The sequence below is a fragment of the Apteryx mantelli genome, chromosome 26, assembly GCF_036417845.1.
Source record: "Apteryx mantelli isolate bAptMan1 chromosome 26, bAptMan1.hap1, whole genome shotgun sequence".
Lineage (NCBI taxonomy): Eukaryota > Metazoa > Chordata > Aves > Apterygiformes > Apterygidae > Apteryx > Apteryx mantelli.
In genome coordinates, this window is record NC_090003.1 from 554835 (window position 1) to 576680 (window position 21846).

A 21846-nucleotide genomic window follows, 5' to 3' on the forward strand; every position below is an offset into this window, starting at 1 on the left:
GAGCGCAGCAGCTCGGCACCTGGTGCAATTCTGCAGTGAGCACCTTTAATAATTTCGTAACTGCTGGTTTAATGAAGTTGCTTTTACAACCTTCTGCTAAGTGGCAAGGACTCCAAAGGATAAAATATGGGCATGGTCTCAGCTCCTGCAGTGCAGGATGGTACCCAACGTGCTACTACTCCACATGCACAGTTACAGCGTGAAATTTGCGCTGCTCCAGCCCAGCAGAGGTGGAGGTTATATGACGGCGAGGCCTAACTCAATGGACAGCGTCCTCGTGGCCAGAGAATCAAGTCCCCCCACCTTGCCCAGGTATCAGACACTTGTAGCTGGAGCTTTGATGGTCCAGTGCTAACAACAGTAGTGCCATCACACCAGTTACTCCAAGGACACCAACTCCACAGGGCAGGAGGCACGTTACTGGCTGAAACCTGTGGGAAAGCAGCAGGTTTCCCCATTTTCCCTGTTCTGGGATAACTTTACTGTTCAGCAGTCAGCACTACCCTACTTTGAGTTGTCTACAACCTCCAGATCGACGGTGCTTCGACAGCACAGCAGACCCGTGCTGAGGCTGCTCCAAGGCTGCAGGAAGGGCTTTGAGATCCTGAACGGAGAGTTAGTCCTCCCTAGGCTCAACCGTTCCTCCTCGCTGTTGCAATTTGGATAAACAAATAATTGATTGAACCTAAAACCTGGATATTTGGCATCCTAAAAAAACTCCAAGAACTTGGTAACAAAAGCGGTTGGAGTCTTTCCTAATACCAAACTTGCTGAAAATGATACCTGCCCAGAAGTTTTGGTTTCAACAGATCATCATGAAAAAATTTTGCTAAATCCTCTCCCCCCCGGCCAGATTTCCCCAGAACCACCAACTGCCCTTCTGAGGATGCAAGCTCACCTGGTGCAAGGCCCAACCTAACCACAGGCTGCAGCCCCAGCCCCACGTGCCACCATCCAATGTTCATTCCTGCCACCCACCTTGCAAGTCTAGTGACTGCGCAGCCGCAGTGTGAGTCGGATCGGTTCAAACTCATGACAAATTATTAGTTTTCCAATTTGTCTTATTGCAACAATCATCTGGCACAAGAGAGGCAAGAGGAAAGTGAAGCCAAAAGGTTCCACTTTAGCCTTTACCATTGTGGTGAAGGAATAAGGTCATTTTTTTTCAAGCAATAGACCTCACGCAACATACATATCAGTGGCTTCCAGGGCACTGAATGCAAACAACTTTCTCCACACAGTCACAGAAAATAAAGCTTAGAAGTTAATGAACAAATACGGTATTTTTGAGCTCCCAGTTTTTGTTTAGTCTGCCACCATCAGCACAGCCCAGCCAGCATGCTAAAGCATTAGCATTCCCAAAGCCTGCCTCAGATGGCTTTGCAGAAGCAGGCAGATCATGATCCATCCTGCGTTTCAGCGACGAGGCGGGCTCTTAGCAAAGGCGGCTTTGGACAAGTTTCGTGCGCTTGCAGTGCCAGCTTCAGGGAGAATACTAATGACACCCCAGATAAGCAAATGAAATAGATACTCCTAGAGACTCAGCTGAAGGAAATTTTGTCTCTTAATTGAGAGAACCTTTATGCATTTCCTTATCACTTAACTTCCTTTATTTGTATCTGTATAAATCAACTCCTAATATCCCATTTGCTTACTGCAGAGCAAGAGGAAACGCAGGAACCTTTTAGCTAAAGAAAGCTAAGTAAAATACAAGGAACATGCCACAAATACAAAACAAAGTCAATTCATTCATTTGTTTCAGAGTGAGAGTGCTGCATAATTTGTCCTTTGAGTAGTTTATTTTAGCTAATTGCTTATCCAGCAAAAAGATCTCCACTGCATCACCCATTTGCTGCATAAGAGGCTCAGTTGATGAGAAACACATGGTCACCTTCCAGAGGGCATCCAAGTGATGGTATACGGACTGTACAGAACATCACTGATCCTCAAATCCATAAAAGGAGACAAAAGGGCAAGTAACTACTGCCCACATTTCCTAACACCAATTTCAACACCCTTCTCTTGCCTGTGGACATCACAACTGCAAACTGGCACTTTTTTTTTTTTTTTTAATTTTTAGTAGTGAAAAGTTGACTAAACATTGCTAACTTCAACTCTTTCACATTGTGCCATAGGTTAGAGGGTTCTGTCTCAACTTGCCATTTAAGAGAGTTACTATATTAAACACAAGAAGAAAAATGTCATAACCTTGGCATAATTGTGAGATGCAGCGCTGAATGCCACGTCCTGTGACGGGGCAAACTCATCACCAACACGAACATGGGCTGGAGCCCTGTTAGGCACCTGCTCCAGCTCCAGTTCTTGTCCATGCCTTTCCCATCCTTGCTAAATACTATCATTTTTAAATCTAAAACACTTCCTTGCTTTAAGTTCTTATTCTTCCTAAGTAAACACGCTAATGCACCTTTAAAGGGGCTGTCCTTACCATGGTTATAAGGACAGGAGAACAAGTGGCAGAACAGAATTTGCCATTTGTAGTTTTGAAATCTTCCCATGGGATCCAGGTTTAAAATGCTGCCCCTAAAAGCCAGACCACTTCACAGGTTTGAAGCAAATATTTTAAATTAAATGCAAGAGCAGAGAAGCCCCAAACTGAATTCTTTTCATGCCTCCACTCCTTAATAGCATCTGCTCTAGCCCATGGTCCGCACCTGCTCTTTCTCTCAGACAGAGCCTCCAGTGCTGCAACCTTGATCTCAGTAATTCCAGAAACCACTATTTATTGATGAGGCAATAGAGCCTTTTAGGATTTTTATATGCAACTCGATAAAGGTCACTAGAACAAAACTTTGCAGAAATCTCCCAAGCCTGATGCTAAGTGTCTCTGCCTAAGGAAGAAGGAAGCCTCTGCTGCTTACGGAGGCTGCAGACTTCTGGATCCCGGATTCCTGGGTTGTACTTGTGAGATACTGAACGTCACGAAGCGGTTAACACTAACCTGCCGAAATCCTCATGGGCAGCATGAGCATTGGCTCGCTATTTTCTCCAAGGAAATCCACAGCAGACAACACTTTCCCTACCAGGTTAAGCATCTCCATCAAGATGGAGGAAAAGGCTGCAAATAAGACTGCCATATGTACGCCTTTAATCCTACCTCTGCCCACCTCCACTGCTGTAATTCGAAGTGATGCATTAGCCTGTCACTTATATTTACAGTAGCACTTAAAACACGCAACAATTTCATTTGTAAATACAGTGTTCTTCTGTCACCCGTTTCACTCTCTCAGCTTCCCTACTGATATGAGATGAAGCACAGGCAAAAACAAATGGCTTAATACCGCATTTGTAAAGCCCTCAGATTTTAAGTGTTATTGCAAAAAGCTGAACAGAGCTGTCAGACCGCTACCAGTATTCCAGCCCGTGTAAAGATGGAACAGGTACAGATGTTACTAGTCTCATTAAAATTTTGTAAATTAAAGGGTGACAGGGAACAGCCTTATTTATCTTAATTTACTTAATCATTGACATTTATAAAAATAAATGCAGGAGCAATACTGTGGGCACAATTCATTCTCACTGGCAGCGGCAGGAGTCACGAGCTCGCTCCGATGAGATCCGGGGAGCGATGCTGCTGGAGAGGAGCTGGACGGTGCCCGGCCGGGGATGCCCCTGCCTGCACCACTTAACCTGCGCGCTGGCAGCACCGGGACACTCTGCTCCTCTCCTGCATCAGAACAGGCCTTCGAAAGCTCTCTGCTAAAACACTGTTTTATGGCACTTCAAATGAGAAAAGACGATTATTAACAACAACAGTCTTACTGTCACCCATATGAAACATTCGGTTAAGTTTTGTTTGTGGAAAATTGTTTTCTGAGGAAGCATTTTCCCTTCTGACATCTAAAAAAAATGACATCTTTCAGACAAAAGCAATAACACACTGAGACCGGCTACAAGTCCACAATTCCCACTTACTTCGACAGGTGAAAGTTCACGTTACCAAGCGTTATGCCGGCGTTACTGTTTTACAGTGCGTTCCTCTAAGGCGCACGCTGAGACCATCTCCCCAGGTGCTAAAGCCTGGAATACTACGACGGCAGTAGACCTCACGCCACAGGGGCCAAGGGGCTAAAGGGAAGACCAGATCCCAGCTCTGCTACACGGTGCAAACGCAAAGGCGGAGAAGCTCCAGTCACAAAAGTTATTGTTTCAATAGGCGAGACAAGAACATAAAACAAAACAAGAACTAACAGGTAAAGTAATTTACAGGTGATCCCCAACTATAAAAACAGGAATATTTTATCACATCTATATGCTACTCTTGAGACTAACTATTGCAATCACTATCCTAACTAACCTTCAAGAAATTTTCATTGTTTAATTGTTTTTAGAACATAGTCAAGCTGTCCAGCAACTTTACACTGCACATAGTATTATCGAATTAGACTGAAAAATAACATTCAAACAATACACACTGGCATATTTTGGCTCTACTCTGCTGAGAAAAGGCTTGACAGCTTTGACAGAGTCGATAGATTTTGCTATCCATTTTGTAAAAATGCCAAGCATCTGAGCAGCGAACAAACAAGAAACCCGAGGACCACAGCGCACTGGAGAAAACAAAAATTGTTGCTTATCAGGGAAGCAGGGTCATTTTTAAACAAAACTCCATTTCTCAGGGAAATTAAAGAGTTTTAAATGATGGGAGAACTAGCTTTGATTTCAAATTACAATACAACCAGAGCAGGAGAAGCACATAAGGCATCAGTCCTGACAGCTACAACGTGGGGAAGATCACTAGAAATCTCTTCAGCATCACTAGACACGAGCCAACTACTCAAAACTCTAACCAACAATCAGCGAAAAGGAAGGTCACAACACCATCAGAAATGCCAAGTCAGAAACAAAAGAAAAATGTATCATCCCTAGATTGATCCAATCTCTGACTAAAAAGAAAGAGGAAGAGAGGAATGACACCTGCTTTGAAACCTTTTGTATCACTCTGGTTTGCATGGGCCAATGATTTGGAAAATACCCCAGGAGAAACAACAATATTTCTGGCAGGAAAGCTTCAAGGCATCAAGTTCCACTGGGAGACTTGTGATAAGTTTTTACTGCTGATGTACTTCCTTTAAAGTCAACAGAAAAAACAATAATGCTATGGCTAAACATGAATTACGCAGCAAAACTTGGTGAATCATCATATGGAATGACCTGGGATGAGGCATGTTATATAATTTCACGAACACCACAGTTGATGACACCTGATTTTTAACAAATTTGCATTTTGTAGCTGGTCAGCATCCCTTAAAGCTCATCCCATTGCAAGAGCACAAACGCAGCTCTGTCCTGTGTGGCTTCTCCTGTTGAACACGAGGTCAAACCGAGACCTTTCATCAAGTTGGACACCGATTTCATTCCTCAGTCTGGCCACCCAGTTCCCTATAGACTATCTGAAAATAATTATTTGCAGTATCTCTATCCTGTATCAAATAGGATTACATTTGGTCAAAAAGTTTGACAGAGCAAACGTATAGAAACTTTATTTAAGCCTTGTTTCTTTACACTGAGGGTCTTCATTGATCCCTGACCCGGCACCTGACCTATGAGCAATTATTTGGTGGCATTGGTATGGAGCAAGGGACAAGGGAAAATCCCAAATTAACTTCCGACAGAAACAGGTTATTTGACACGCTGGATCTGTAAGCCCAAACGGACATCAGAAGTTCTGAGAGTGCTGAACAATCTCTTCTTAGGTCATGGTAGAGTCGGAAATCAAACTGCTAGTTTTTAATTAAATCGCAACCCTGCAATTCACAGTTGCCTCAACAGGAATCAAGACTTGTGTTTCCAAGAGCTAGTGACATTTGAACTTGTTGTCTGAAGGCTAATTAAAAACCTGCAAATATCACAGGCTACTTTAGAAGCTTGTTCCCCAAATCCTTCATGAATCCTGTCCCATCCTTACTTGCTCTGGAGAAATAGACTAAATAACCCCACTGGGAGACATGTGCATAAATCCCTGCTTGGTCTGAACCAGCTGCACTGCAATATTGCATCGGTGCTTAGGCAGCAAGCGTTCGTTGCCTTGAAAAGCAGAAGAATTGGTCAGTGTTTGAGAAATGCACATTGCAAAACGTACAAGGAAGTGCATCAGCGCCTCAGCAGACGACAAGATGCTTTAGAGGAAGGAGCATGAGGTTAACCTGTGCCGTGAGTCGAGGGGGCTGCCGAGGAAATTCATTTTGCACGGGGGCATCGCTGCAGGAAACGGCATCTTCTGACGTAGCAGCCTGCAGGTGCACGGGAACTGCTCTTCATAGGGGCTGCAGCACACTTCCGCTCAGGGCCACAAGTACCGAAATCCCACACGGGTTTGAGGTACACGTGCCTGTGCCCAAGCCCACGCAGGTCTAGGCGGAACACGCCCCCAAAGGATCCACGTCCAACGGGACCGTAGAGCAGCTCGTCAGTCTGTTCTTCTGATCCTTGCACCAAAGCAGCCCTCCTGCAAAGCGCTCCCAGGCTACGAACGTCGACGCGCGTAGGGCTTTGCAAGGTCAAACTCGCCATTAACATGGAAAATAATCGTAGCTAGGCAAGCTGCAGTCGTGAGCGGGAAATTAATGCTCACGCTTCCAGGCGCGTGCTGACGGCACGTAGCAGGATCAGCCACAGGAAACCCCGCGTTCCTGTGCAGCCCGCCAGCACCGAACCCACCTCCCGGCACTGCTCAGGGATCGCCCCAGCCAGCGGCTCCCGCACAGCGGCACCAGAGCCCTGCTGACGGCCGCTCTGCTCTGCTATTTCACAGGGCCCAGGACAAAAAACCTCAACTCTGAACCAGCTAAATAAAACGGGAGAGTATTTATCTTAATTAACAAATGTCTTTTCTGTAAACAATACCAAGAACTCACAGAAGAATTCTGTCATTTTACATTCTGTCAGTAAATTAAAGGAAATAAAAAGGCATGGTGAAAATTATCTGAGGATGTGAGATTTAAGGTACATTTTTTAATTAAAATAAAAAGACCAAAGCTGTGATGCAGCTTCATAAAGCAGATAATTTTACAGCTGGATGGTCTCCCTCTGATGTACTTGAAAACCATTTTTTAAGTGACATAAAGTTTAACATACCGATACATCTGCCTACCCACTAGATTCTACATGGAATTTAAAATTTAATGTTATTAAAAGTATTGTTACAGTGCACATAGCAAGAACGCTAACCAAGTGGAACTTTAAGAGAACCTTTGCCAGATTTTTGTAAATCAATGTTTCTCAGGACTGAACAAATCATCTCGAGGCCTGCGGCGATGCCGTCAGCCTTTATACTGACTGTTGACCACCAGCTGCTCCGTGAGCATGCCCGGTCATTTCTGCGGGGTTTTGTGCCACCAGACCCACCTCCGCGCCGCAGCGCTGTGCCGGAGCCGAGAGGCGGCACAGCGAACGCCAAGCGGTTGCTTGCGATACGCCTTGGAGCCCGTCCTAGCCAGGACGCGTTTCCACACCAAGCACACTGAAAAGCTGGACCACGAAGGCGGCATCGGGGCGTTAAAACAACATCGGCAGCCCAGAAAAGAGCATTGGCTGGCAGGGCGCGAGAGGGAGCGCAAGCAAACAAGCGTTTTATAAACAAAAAGCCCTAGCCGTAGCTGTTTTGAAGACCTCTGTCTTTTATGTATACCAAACAAAAATAAAACAAATGCAGCTGGTTGTGAAAATATCAAAACAGTTTTAGATCTTGAATTAAAATAATAATAATAATAATAACCCCCCCCCCCCCACACACACACACACACCAAATCCACAACAAAGTTTCCAACCCAACTGCAAGTTCCCAAGCAATGGTACGAGATGGCCACTTCTAAACAGCTCTGTCTACTATGCAGCTGTAAAATGAAAGCATTTTGACAGAAACTCCATGTGAGTCTAAAATACAGCCTACTAAGTATGAAAAACAAGATACCAGAGAAGTCATGAAACAACCCAAGACAGTTTCTGTAATGAGACTAACAAATTTTTCCCTTACACATGTTTTTAGTGACAACAACTGAGGCCACGCGGCAGTTTAGGGCTTTGGAGCAAAACCATGCATTTCTACAAGAACTAGACCCATTCAAATCGCAAAACAAAATACGGACTAACAGTCTCCGATTTAGCTCTGTCACAGCACAAACAACAATCCGAGGGGAGCGCTTCTCGGTTAAATCATTACGCCCGTGAATGTCAACATTAATTCCCTGGATAATGAAGCTGTCTTGGAGGTCAACGTCTGCTGCTCAGTGACGGCGGATCACCGGCAACGTCACCACATCTGGCTCCAACAGATCCAGGGTGATACTGAGACTATTTGGGCTTTAGGATGTGGTGGTTTGGTTTCTATGTAAACTTAGCTCTAGAGAACAAAACTGTTCATTGTAGGTGCTCAAGTTCACTCTCAGCTTCTCTACAGGAGTGAAAATATCAGTACTTCATTTGATTAGTTAGTCAAATTAAAAATATGAGAATGTTTTCTGTATTTACAGAATTTGTCAGTTCAAATGGGCTTAGGAAGAATTACCAAGAACACTCAGCCTATTCTGGACTTTATGAAAATACTCTGCTAATAAGCCTATACCAACCTCCTTGCAAATAAGCAAATTCAGGAAGAGCTGCGTTCTGTTATTACATAATACAAAGGAGCTTCCCCCAAGATTTTCCTCTGAATACAAGCATGAGGATGTGCTGATACTGGGATACCAATCGCATACACAAAACATTTAAAACCATTTGGAAACAATCTTATACGCAGTACTCAGTGGGTGAAGTACAGAAAAGCAGCAGCATAGGAAATGAAAGGATATGGCCCTAAATACCTGACAACGACATTATGAAAAAGACACTAATAATTAGTTTTATTACCATGTTGATACTGCAGAACCTCAGTAATGATGGCATGGCTTTGAAATTAATGACTTAAAAAAATTGGAGTGCAAATTATCGGGAAACCAGTCTGAATTAAAATCATCAGCCTCAAGAGAGTCTATAATAGATTGGAAAAAAGTAAACAAGGGACTAGGAAGACGAACCAGAGAAAGGCTCGAAAGTTTTGACTGCGAAACTGTTTTTAAACAAGTATACAGCAATGAAAAGTGCTGCCTGCCTGCGGCAGAGGTGGAGCACAGCTGGGGCTCCAGGCTCATCACTCATTGTCCTTTAGCTGCACAATTAAACCCTACGGTGCTGCTAACTTCACCCATTGTATTCGCAATTGTCTGGAACAAATAGACAGCTGGCGATTTGGAAACAACATATTTAGAATAAAGAATGTTGCCCGTGAACCTTAAAAGAAATCCACACGCAGAACAACGCGGTAGCGCCGCATCTCGGAGCGCAAGGCCAGCACGGGAAGTCGCTGGACGCCCCCCCGGCAGCTCCGGCACGGCTCGCCAGCCCCGAGGCACGAGCATCTCCTTACGGCATTTCCACAAGTCTCTCCGGAGTTCAGTACGTTACTGCCAGCGATCGCACGCGGCGATGGGAGCTCGGGGGAGGCAGGTCAGGCGCACGTCTACCCGGAGGCTGAGGACCTCGTAGCTGCTCTTCCTCTCCCAGCCAGCACCACCGCGATGAAGCTGTAACACTGCGGCTCAGCAGGAGCCCCCACCCCAAAAGCAGGGACATCCGCACCAGCTACTTGTTCACGACTAAGTCGTGTCCAGACAAACTAGGCAGGTTTGTCCTGGAACACGCATTTATCCCCTGTCTTAGAGACTTAGGGAGTGTCAGAGGAGTACATGGATTTGGACATCTAGGCACAAAGGAAAGAGGCTATTTGCTTTATGTAATACCATTATCGGTTAATTATTATATGTTGATACAACATCATAGGAACATCAGGCTATTACCACAGAGGGAAGGTAAGTCTCTCTGCTATGAAATTAGACAGACAGCAGCAGGAAAAAAAAAAAAAAATCACAGCAAACAAAAGAGAAAGGAGGGAAAATATTTTCTTTCCTTGCATGAAGCTGACTATCCAGTTGTTTTACTCTATTTTTCTACATATCCTGTACCATCCTTCTGCCATGCATGTTGATGATTAAATGCACACAGGGAAGCAGACTTTCCCCTGCAATTTTAGGGGTGGAAAGCTTGCAAAGTAGAGTTACTTCTGAGGTGCAATTCCTCCCTGAGCAGAGGGAGGGACCTTCCTTGGGGCTGCAGCAGGCAACAGCAGCTTTGCACAGCACAACTGGCCTCCTCACAATGGCTCCCCATGTTCCTTTCAAGCTCTCAAGGCTACGGGAACCCCTCTGCCAGGCAGAATGGATGAAAAAGCATGTCTGAACATGAGGCAAATTGCTAATTATTTGCAGACACTGTTATAGACCTTTGAACTATGTTAGTGGTTCTTTTCCTCAGAGCAGCACTTGACTTCTGAGCTGCAACAACGCTTTGGTAACGGGTTTGTAGGATTCCTACATTTCTGCAAGAAACAAAGGAAACCACAGAAAAAACATGCACAGAGTTTTCCTCTGTACAGGTGGATAGACAGAGGTAAGGAAGCCACCACTGAAATATGCAGTTCTTAAAATATTTATCTCCTCAGCAGGAGTAAAAGAAAACAGAACAGGACTTGCACCTGAGAAGTCCTGCAGAGATACCCAGGAGCAGTTAGGAATCCACAGCAAGAAAAAACAGATAAGGAGGCATCTTAATGAAACATCATTGGAAACAGAGCAATGGGTGATGGAGAGAACCAGACAGAAAATACGGGTTCACAACATGCTACTGCCACATGTCAAGAGCTCCCATCCTTCTCCACTTGAAAGCTCTTTGGAAATACTCTCCCTCCTTTCCCTTGCGCGGTTACAGAAGGGCAGAATTGGTCATGACCTCAGGACCTTTCCAGAGACTCCCAGACCTCGCTGAGGTCCATCTCCGACGTTGATCCTGAAGCCAGCCAGCAGCGAAGCACGCTCCAGAGGCAAATGTGCCGGCAGCAGCAGAACCCTGCTCCTTCCCCAAGCTACCTGCAGCAACCGAGCGTCGTCACGAGCCCCACAGCGAAGGGCAACCGCTGCTGCTGAGCATCCAGCGCCTTACGTACAGCAGTAAGGGACCCACACTGCAGTCTTTAAGGAGAAGTTCATAGATCTTGGCCTCATCGTGGATATTTTCCTGGCATTCTCTTTGGCTTCAACGAGGAGAACAGTAAATTCAAATACCTGGTGGGCAAAAGACTTCATGTTTCCCATCATATCTCAGGCACCAGCAGTGAAAAACACTCCACAATTATACCAGTTCAAATCAACCGTGAATATATGTTGTTCAAAAGGCTCGGGGTGGCGGTGGTGGGGTGTCAGAGCTTGAAATTAGTGCCTCACAACCAGAAATTCCTAGCTCAAGGGACAGAGCCCCTCTGGGAGGGGGGAAGAAAAAGACACACTTCTGTAAATATCAACCGACACCATAACCCCTTCGGAGAAATCAAAGGGTGTTATAACCATAGCAGCGTGCATACGAACAGCATCCGTATCTGAAAAACTGCAACTACTAGGTTAGCAAATTATTCTTCATTCCACACGAAGATAAAAGCCTGCTCATTACCTACAAACACTGTTATTCAGCATAAAAATCAGCCTCTGTAGTCAGCTCCTCATCTTCTGACAAACACGGTTTGTTATACAAATCAATTTGTATTCTTTAAAGCTGAATAGCAGATCCTCCATTATGCACAGATCCCTTCAATCAAGTTTTCTGACTGTTCTTCACATAAACAGTCACAGTGCTAAAAAAAATCTATTTCCAATTCAAAATTTTTAGCATGCTCTTACTGAAAGTGCAATTTAAATCAAGCTACATTTATCATAAATATTATACTTCTTGTAGCATCCCTGCCTGAAAACGACTATTCACATTTCTGACACAACGTATGCCTTTCTGGGACCTTGTGCATCCTGATCCCTCCCGACTAAACACAGGAGACTGAGGATAACAGAGATGCTTGGCTCCAGGCCAGCATTTAAATTTCAGTGCTAGATTTCCTGGAGGGGAAAAAAACTTTGTCAATAAGTAATCTGAGTAAATATTGTTTATTTTTAATCAGATGGTTCTTGCAGGCCATTAAGATGCAACAAGCAGTCTCAGATGCTCTTTCTGTATGTTGCCTTTGATTCTCAGAATATCTTGGTAAAATGAGAATATCATTAAAGGTTAATTATGAGCAACTTAAAGGTTACTTTTGCATATCTCACCTCCTGGACAAAAGATGCTTCCTCATTACCATACCAGAATATAAATTATGTCGTAAAGCATTTAAAATGCAACAAAGTTCTTGACTTTGTTACCGTTTAAAACAGTATGAACAAATACCGATTTTCTTGGTCCTCCTGCAGCCTTTACACATTACCCAGAAAAGGGCATCTCCAGAGTAGTCCCACAATGACGGTTAGAGCCTCCCTACTTCATGATACCCTCCAATGTGAAAGCACAAAATATGTAAAAACTATTAAGCAGTCTGGTTCCAGCCGTCAGGAGTCCCAAAACAAAACCTCTTCCGATGAGTTTTTCATCTTTTGTTCCCTTTAATGGGGACAGAAACAGCTACTATCTTATTCAGCTGAGAGGCCATTTAATTCCGACGGTACCTACCAAACAGGAGAACCCGCTCATCATACGCAGCCACCCCCAAAACCCTGAACAACCTCCTGCTCCCCATAATATTTGCTCTAGAAATCAGAGTCTGGTCAAATTCGAAGTGTCTGTTTTGTCCAAAAAGTAACACCCCGTATCTTCGCTGACCATATCTATCCACAGAAAAGGCTTACCAAGCCTCACCGAAGGCAGACAGTAGCTTGGTGAATAATTTATCGCTGTATTATCAGATCATTGCTTTTTCTGATGATTCCACGTTTTCTAGGGTTCTCCGTTTCCGGGAGGAGGGGCTGGACCGCAGGACTGTTTCTCCAGGTCCATGCGGAGAAGGGAAGCCGGGGCGCCCCGGCGCGGGCTGCCCAGGGGCTGGAGAGCCGCCTTGCGCAGAGACAGGCAGGACCGCGGGGCGGCTGCGGAGCGAGGGCCCGCGCACGCGGAGCCACCGGGCAGGGACGGGAACGGGGATCCGGCTCCGGACACAGCGGGGACACGGCCCTTACAGCTGCAACCGGGCAGATGTGGAGGTCAACTCACCTTGGACAACCATGAACAGTTGAACAAGCCTCCGTACCACGTACGAAGAGCGACCCGGAGGAGCACGGAAAACTCCTTTCTGCTTCACTCCAGGGAGGAACGAAACATCGGCATTTGCTCCAACTGGATCCTGTCATTAATGGATATGTAAACATTTTCCTTGCCTCTAAGTTTGTCCGTACGTCTTTAAGCGATGCAGCTCTCCTGAGCTACTAGTTAAATATTAAGAGAAACAGGCTCTAGTAGCGCAAGCTTTTACCTCCTGTCTAGCTGAATAATTCATGGGGAACATGTGAATGAAACGCTTGAAGAGATTGAACTGATCTGGGTCAGGCAACCTGATGGCTCCCAGCAATCCTGCTATTAGGTCACTTTAAAACAAAAGGGACAAGCTGTTAAAAGAATTAATTATTGGCTTCTCAACTCCCCTGGACCACGCTGGCTAAAAATCTATGCGAATCAATGCCCATTAAAACCATCTCAGTACAGTTTATCCTCTTCAGGAAAAAAAAAGAGTAGGAAATACTCAGAGCGTTAAGAAGAAAGGGTTAAGAGTCATGAAATCTTTAAAGTGTAAAAAGAGATGTGCCATATTTAGTGGGGATTATGTCAAGCAGCATCCCAAGCTAAAAAGATCTGACAGCACACACATTTCCTCTGATGGAAGGGAAAAAGTTACATCAGACCTCAGACATACAAACAGAATTTCCAGCAACACAAGCAGAAAACCCAAAATTTCAAGATCATACATGGGTAAGGTTGACAGCCCTAAAAACTTTAGAAAGGATAAAATGTATGAGAAAATAAGGCCCTTTAAAATCTGCCATAGATGTTAAGGCAAGGTCCAAAGAGTATTTTTGTTTGCAATAACCAGAACAGGAGGGCAACAGAACTTCTGGAACTGACCCCAAATTTGGAACAGTCTTTCCACGGCATCTCGCGCATGCGGGCTTTGCCTCGCTCTGCGGCCGGAGCCTCAGGAACCACAGCTCGTGTCTGCAGCACCAAAACGTCCCAGCAGCAGCAGGCTCTCACGGTTCCTGAAGCACAATGTTGCAGAAACCCAGCTCTGCACGAAAAAAAAAATGCCAGCATGGCACCTCTTCAGGCCTGCATCGCAACGAGAAAGGATCCCGAAAACTCCCTTCCGAGCACGGACCCGCTGCAGCGGGAACATCAAGTTTAAGGGTCAGGAGAGCCCAGGTTTCTTCAACAGCTCACTCAAGAGCTATCAAAAATATGTGCTAAATTCCAGCAAAGGCCACTGTCTGTTTTATTACCCAGTCCAGGTGCGTTGTCAACACTTGTGTCTGACCTACCAGCCAAGTAGGTTGAGTTTAAAAGGATAATTTCGTTACGTATCTCTATAACCCAAGAGCTCATGCCTCTCTTCAAACTGCTGCAGTTGCAAGCAGTGAAAGCGAACAAACTACTGTGTTAACACCCTGTTTGTTGGCACCTCCTCCTTCCCCCTTTTTTAAAGTTTTTATAATATACATTAAAAAAAAGCTATTTTTCCTTAAAAAAGAAAAATGCACAAAGCACATTGGAGAGCTGAGCTTACAAGATAATGACCTAACACAATAAATTAATTCTATAGCACAATTGTTTTCAATCTTCATTCAAAACCAACCTTAATCTCACTTTAATGACATAGGAAATGGAAATTTCCTTAATAAAATAAGTTATGAATATTTATTACCCTATTTTTTAAACCTGAAAATTGAACAATTTTACTATTAATTACTTAATACAAAATTAATACACTGCAAAATTCTAAGATACTTTTAGAACCCCTAGCATGATAAAAATGATAGTAGAGATATCATGTAATTATGCAACATTATATATAGATATATATACACTGTACCTGAGCAAACAAGAAATATTCTATCAATACATAAGGCTATGACAAAAAAACAACCAAACTTTCAACACAAGTATAGTCTGGGAGTGAGAACCATCAAGATGGTAAGCCACGTTTTCCAGCAAGTTGCCCAAGCTCCCCAAATTCCCGAGACCTTGAAAATCAGTTTTAAGTATGATTCAAACTAAAATAAAAAAGTTGCAGCTAAGGGAATTCCAAGAGCAAGTACGTTCTTTGGACTAGAACGAAGGATAAGGAACAAAAACAGACGTATAAAAAAAGGAATCTTAGAAAGCAAATGAGATGAGTCTAAACATTTCAAATTGACAAAAGCACATTTAAACTCTTAAATCTGCTCTCGTAACAGAGATCCCCAAAAGAAGGTGATGCTTCCGAAAGCCTTCGTTAAAACACATCTCTGGTTCAACCCCCGTTGCCTTGCGGCAGACGTGCAAGAGGAAGGGGGAGAAGCCGGTGCGGTTCCTGAAGCATCGGAGCAAGAGAACTAGCGCCGCCTCCGAACGCGGAGCGGGGCAGCGCCTTCCCCGGCAATTCTCCCGTTTTGAACAACTCAACTTCAGACACGTCCCCGTCTAATCCGAGAGCCTGGCGACTGCTTGCTTAGTAACTACAAAGTTCTTCCTCTTTACGTACCGGCGCGCAACAAACCTGAGCTTTGCTCTCAAAGGGGAACGTTTGCATTTCTTCTCACTTCCACATCCCTACAGGCAGTTTTGTCGAAACAGAGATTTTATTGCGTTATCCTGCCATGCTCCCTCTAAATCTCGTTGAGGACTGCTACCCTCCGCTTCAGCCTAGGTACAAGCATGTATTTAACATAACAAATTGAATTTCATAGCAAATGTGAAAACTCCAGGGGCAGCAAAAAAATCACTGACAAAACAGGGAAAAAGAAACAACGATTGTTTTGAGTGCATTTTCAGTCAGAAAGAGTGATTTCTAACCAGTCAAATGTAATCCACATCCTCCGTTTCAGTGACCAACACCAGCAGAAGCTGAGATGAGTCCATGCTGGAATAGTCCTTTCCAAGGCAATCCATCAGTGATGGGAGCTGGACTCTTTTTCTGCTTTTCACTACCTTGGAGTTTCATTAGGACCTGGGCTGGGTTTAGCATCCTTGCAGTCTCAGCTTTCCAGTAGCTTTGGGAATTATCATCCGCACAATTTCCCATAAAAATCAACAAATCCTCTCTCCTCTGACCCAGCACCACGTCCTTTTACTACCACTCCACGAATTTAATTCTGGGCCTTCCCTCCCGAAAGGAAGGTGCCAGGAGTGCTGATCTTGCTCGAATTCTACGAGAACTTTTTCCCCCTCCTTCAGCATTGAGATGTTTCCACCCCCTGAGTTTTCCCAAAAGCAAAGAGCCCAGCAGGAGGGCTGGAGCGCATCTTTACACCCACGCGTACCGACTGGCTCGCTTAACCCCGACGGGGTTGTCGGCGCCCCGTGTTTCCTGGCCCAGCTCGCGCCGGCCCTCGCAGCCGCCCGAGGTCCGTGTCAGGCACCGAGCACAGTCCTCGCCGGCAGCTCAACGCAGCAGGAGCGCTCGCGGGCAAGACGCACCCTACCGTCCCTAACCGCGCTTCGCGGCGGAGCCGGGCCCTTCTTCCCCCCTTACGAGCTGGGTCCTGACAACTTCGTGATTTATTAGGTCAGAATTCATCAATAGGAAACACCACACATCCCACTGCCCTTGTCTGTTAAGGGAAAAGCAAGGCTTGTTTTCCTTAAGCCAGGGAAATTAAAACGCTAAAAATAAACCAGTAGGTAGCAGAAGTAAAACTAAATTACCGCAAATAGATACTGACGGTGTATGTAAATTGCTATTGATTTGTATGAGTACACTGCAGCTGAACTTTTTTTTTTTTTTTAGTTCCAGGAATATTAATCACTGCCAAGTTTCACTGCCTAAAAACGGCATTTGGTTTCTTTCAGGGCTGAAAACCCACATTTGGGAATTTCCCCCGCCACCTCGCACGTTAGCGCTGAGGACAGCTCATCGCAGCGCCGGTTTCTTAGAGCATTTCCCAGGACACGTTCTGCGAGTAACAAAATGAAGTTTTGTATTTACTGCGCTGCTACGCGGAAGGCGGCGGGCGCTTTGCTCCCGCAGAGCGGCCGTGCCCGCGGCAGCCCTGCGGCTCAGGCTCACACCTTGCTTCCACGCGCAAACCCCGCTCAGGGATGCGGCTTCCCCTCGTTGCAAGATCCACACAGCCAATTCAAAGCCAAACCATATCTCAATCCACTAGGACTGCGGTAGTCTCGGTAAAATCCATCTCTTTGAAAATGTTCTGTTTTTCTAGCCTGCAGATGTTATTCTTCAAGATGTGAAGAAACTAAGTATTTACAGACTTGGGAAGAGATTCTTATTTGAGATAGATTATTTCTCCAAGAAGTCATGCATTCCTGAAAGCCTGATAAACATGCCTCAAAAATCATACCCGCCTGGGAAGACAAGATGGTTGATGGGTTGAATATCAGATTTCTGTATATTGCTCAGGGAAGAAAAGGAAAAGCCCTGTTTTCTTGCATGAAGCTTGCATCTCGCCAACAGTGAGCTCCGCCACTTTTGGGACTACCTGCTGAAGAAGCACATGCTGCCTGGGCCTCCCTTCGACCAAACACACTCTGCTCTGTGCTTACACAGCTCGCTTGGAAATGCCGCATCCTTCCATCCATCCCACTAGCTACAACAGCAGCTCAACGCCCCCTTCGTAAATACAGCCAACTCTGCATTTTGTAAAAGCAAAAAACGACGTTTGCCAGATTGTTTAAATGGGCCATGAAGCGAGTACGAAGCCTTGGCCACGAGGTCACACTCAGAACCGACAAGATGACCCGAGAGCTCGGCAGGCACCAGCTACGCAGAGCTGCATCCCGGCGCGTAGCAGCCGTCACCGCAGGGCGGCCAGGGAAAGGGTTATGCCTCAACAAGTCACTGTCTCAGTTTTCCCCAAATCCTTGCTTTTCCTGTATTTTAAAGCAGGCATTGTTCCTCCAGTCTCCACTACAGCCACGTTTCAGCAATATCTGCAGGATCCCACTAAACGACTGTTATAAATGCTGTATTTTTATTTTGCATCGCTGGACTTAAACTAAAAGGCCACCGTTACCTGCACACCTGCACCTGCCAAAACACCGCAGATTTGGTGGCAGCGGCCCAGGCAGCGCTGCGGAGGCGCTAACAGCGCGTGTTCGAGCGCACTGCTCATCACAGGAGCTGTCGGACCACGCCGAGGGATGCATTTCCGCTCCTGTTATCTGCTACAACACAGCAGATCTGGAAAGCGATCGTGCAATAGAAACGTGAATGCTACTGGCAGTTAATACACGCGTCTGCAAGCGGCTGCTTTCCAGGCCTTCCCGGGGAGCAGCTGCAACAGGAAGAGCCGGGATTTCCCAGCCGTGCTCAGCCCCGCGCAGCCTGGAGCACCGGCTGTACTCGGGGCTCGGCTCCCCCCAAGGGCAGCAGCGATTCGCAGCCGCGATCGCCCCGGCTGCACCGCCGTGCCGGGAGCTCACGCACGGCTTTCAACCCCGGCGCTATCCCGTGCTACAAGATGGGGTTTGAACCCAACTCACGTGCCGACCTTCTGGGAATCTGCTTCTTGGGGATTTAGATGCGATTCCTCTTTGTTTGTTGCTCTTATTGATTTTTGCTTTATAAAAGAGAGCAAGTAAGTAGTGCCATCACCCAAAAAGAGCGGTCAGCCTAACGCAGTGCAGGAAGAGGCAAATAACCCTGCAAACAGCTACAGGGAAGATTATATCCATCAACCGGGGGCAGCAACGTGACTTCATCCTCAATAATCAATAACCAAATGCCCGATCTTGCACAGAAATGGCGAGATCTGGTGCTCTGCAAGGCAAGTTTAAGCTCTTGTGTCTAAGGCTGAAACACCCAAATTTCACTCCCAACCAAAAAACTGACCTTGCAGCCTCTGCTCATTGCAGAGTTATTTTAGCTGTCTGTGCTTTACTCGTGAAACAGGTGAAAATGCATGGGATAATCACAAGCATATTTTTAAAATACTCTAAAAAAATGAAAGACTGAAACTGATAATTACAGAAGGTACTTAGAAACAAGCAAGTAAAGCATCTTTATACAGCAGAATGTTTCTGAACCCTCATCATCGCACTGACAACCAGAATACTGTGGGTTATCTGACAAATTAACAAGTCACTAAACACTGTTACAAGAAAACATCAAGGTCAGTGCATTGCAAAGTATACTTGTTAATTTATGTTGATAAGCTGTACAGTTTGAAAGATTTAGGTATAATAATATTCTGTAATATTATAGTGTTATTAGCATATTTTCAGTTAGAGTCATTCCACAAAAAGTTTCACAAAAAAAGCAATTTTAGGGACCTTTAAATGTTCTTATAGCTCCTTTGATGTCATTGCAATGGACATTGTAAGAGGATTCCTTTTCCATCTATGACCAAAACCATAACTGACTAGTACTGCGCTGTAAACAAACCTTATTATGAGAAAGACCAAGACATTTCGAGACTGCAGGCACATGGGTGTTACTTGAAACAAACTGTTCCATCTTTTGCCACCTTAGAGAGTAGGTTCAGTAATCTGAGGGGTTTTTTTTGTTTGTTTTCTTAAAAAACAAACTTAATACCCGGTAGGTCATATCACACTGAACCAGCTCAGTGACAGCTCCTTTGCATGAAGTCCTCAACTGGATTGCAATTAAATTATATCACCAATATTCAACATTCAAGGATCTTGCCCTGTAATATCCAAATTGCAGGAGAAGCAACCAAACATGAGATTGCAGTGTTCCATATTTACTAGGAATCCTTAGTGATATCAGGTTATACTCTTGAAAAGGAGTTTCAACCTATTTTTTTGGGGAGGGGGTTGTTGTTGTTGTTTATTTTTTATTTTTTCAGTGGCAAATATCCAACCAACATTTATATTCTTGTGCACAGAAATACGACTTGCCACACAGGCAACTTCCACCTCTTCTCCCCACTAACCCCGAACCGGGGCGCTCGCCTGCCCCACGATCCCTCTGCAGCCAGGCAGGAGCGAGGGGAGCATGGCGGGGCCTTCCCAAGCCTGCCGACAAACACCTCGTTTGTCCTGAAACGCCGTCCAACACTTCTTAGAGTTCCTTAATAAAATGATATATATAGTATGAACTGAGGAATCACTATTAAATGAATCGCTAAGTTGACTCTGTCAGTGGTCCAATTCATTTTTATTAATTTTCTAAAATGCAATTAGTAGCACCCACCGCAGCAAACAAAGAATGGGGAATTTTGCAGTTCAGTGCTGGATCGATGTTATTAATTCCTTAATACCATGAGCCCTAATTGTATGAACTCAGCATTTACTGCTCCAATTAATTTCAATATTAAAAAAAATATATCTATCAAAACTAACTCAGCTACTTAGGAAGGTCCTTGAACAGCCATCACAACTTTCCTTCTCCTGGGACATTATTTCTTTCAAGTGTAAACACACAGGAGGAGGGTATTGTAATATTAATAAAGAAAATTGTTATTTTCATGCATTGCCTTCAGCAAACCAAACTCGCTCTTAAAATCATAAACCACTACCGCAAACACATTTATAATCTGATATCTTTAATGATACCATGCATATCCCCTGACTATTTAATATACACGCTGACCACTTAATAGGCTTAGCTGGCAGAACTTCAGCAAGAAGATATTTTGCATTAATTCTGTAACTCAGATTACCAGGTCAGAAAAACAGCCTTTTCCAATATTATCATATTACCTGTTGTGCTGCAGCCGAGCAGTGGAGTGAAACAAAGCATTTACACACTCCAAAGGAAAAGAAAAAAAAGCGAGAACCCGTCATCAGGGGAAGAGATGCAGTCGAGGCCCTTTAACAACCATGGCAGCTTTGATACGTCTACCGGATCTTAAAGAACCGTGTGAGATAGCAACAGGGTCTCAAATTTCTTTTTTTCCAGACATTACAGACAACACAAGTAACGTTTTGAAAGAGGCCACAAAAGGTACAGAAGAGACTGGAAAAAATAACCTAAAACTAAACAGAAATTGTTTTGTCATGTTCCACGGAAAGCAGCCCTCCCCTGCTCTCCAGCTGCTCTTGCACTGCCCTCCTTCATCTCCGTCCGCTCTTCAGTTGTGAGCTATTAAACATTAATTTGTACTATTTGTTACGGTCAATAACAGCTCTTGTGTCTTGCTGTAATTTCTGCCCCTGCTAATTACAGAGAAATACGATGCCAAACCAAGCAACAAACTCCAGGACTCCTCATGCACCGAGTCTGCACTACGTGCAGGTGGATGCCGATGGGGACACGGGACAGGAAAACGCTCTCCGGCCTCGTTTTTATTCCTGCAGCAGCGAGTGACCTCCGTTTGCGAGCTAGGTGTGAAGCCCATCGCGCACCCCTGCTTTGGCACCCGCTCGGGTCTGCCAAGCTGAGCCCCCTTGACGCCCTCTGGGAAGCCTGCCAGCAGCCGGGACATGGGTTCGGAAAAAACCCACATTAGAAAACAAGAGTCGTTTTTTGCATCACTGACATGTACTGAAACTTCACGAGTCTTAACACAGTGGAAATGCCAGGAAAACATCTGCAGTCTAAACTTAATGTATCAGTTCCCACAGGGCTGGAGAAGTTAAACATTTATGGCAGTTAGAAGAATACATGACATTTACTGAATAATAAACTGCAGACATGTCTGTTAATTTGGCTTTTTGGGATCTCCTCGGCATGAGGCACTTAACCCCAACAAGAAAAACACCAACATGCAAACAGTCCCAGAGACTGCATTTTAAGCAGGCAAAGCACAAGGG

General features: G+C 44.9%; 1 protein-coding gene across 1 annotated transcript in view; it reads right to left on the bottom strand.

Annotated features, from left to right (window-relative positions):
* The window catches only part of CAMTA1 (calmodulin binding transcription activator 1), a 467604-nt gene that overhangs the window by 331496 nt on the left and 114262 nt on the right, over positions 1-21846 (bottom strand). The window lies entirely within an intron of this gene.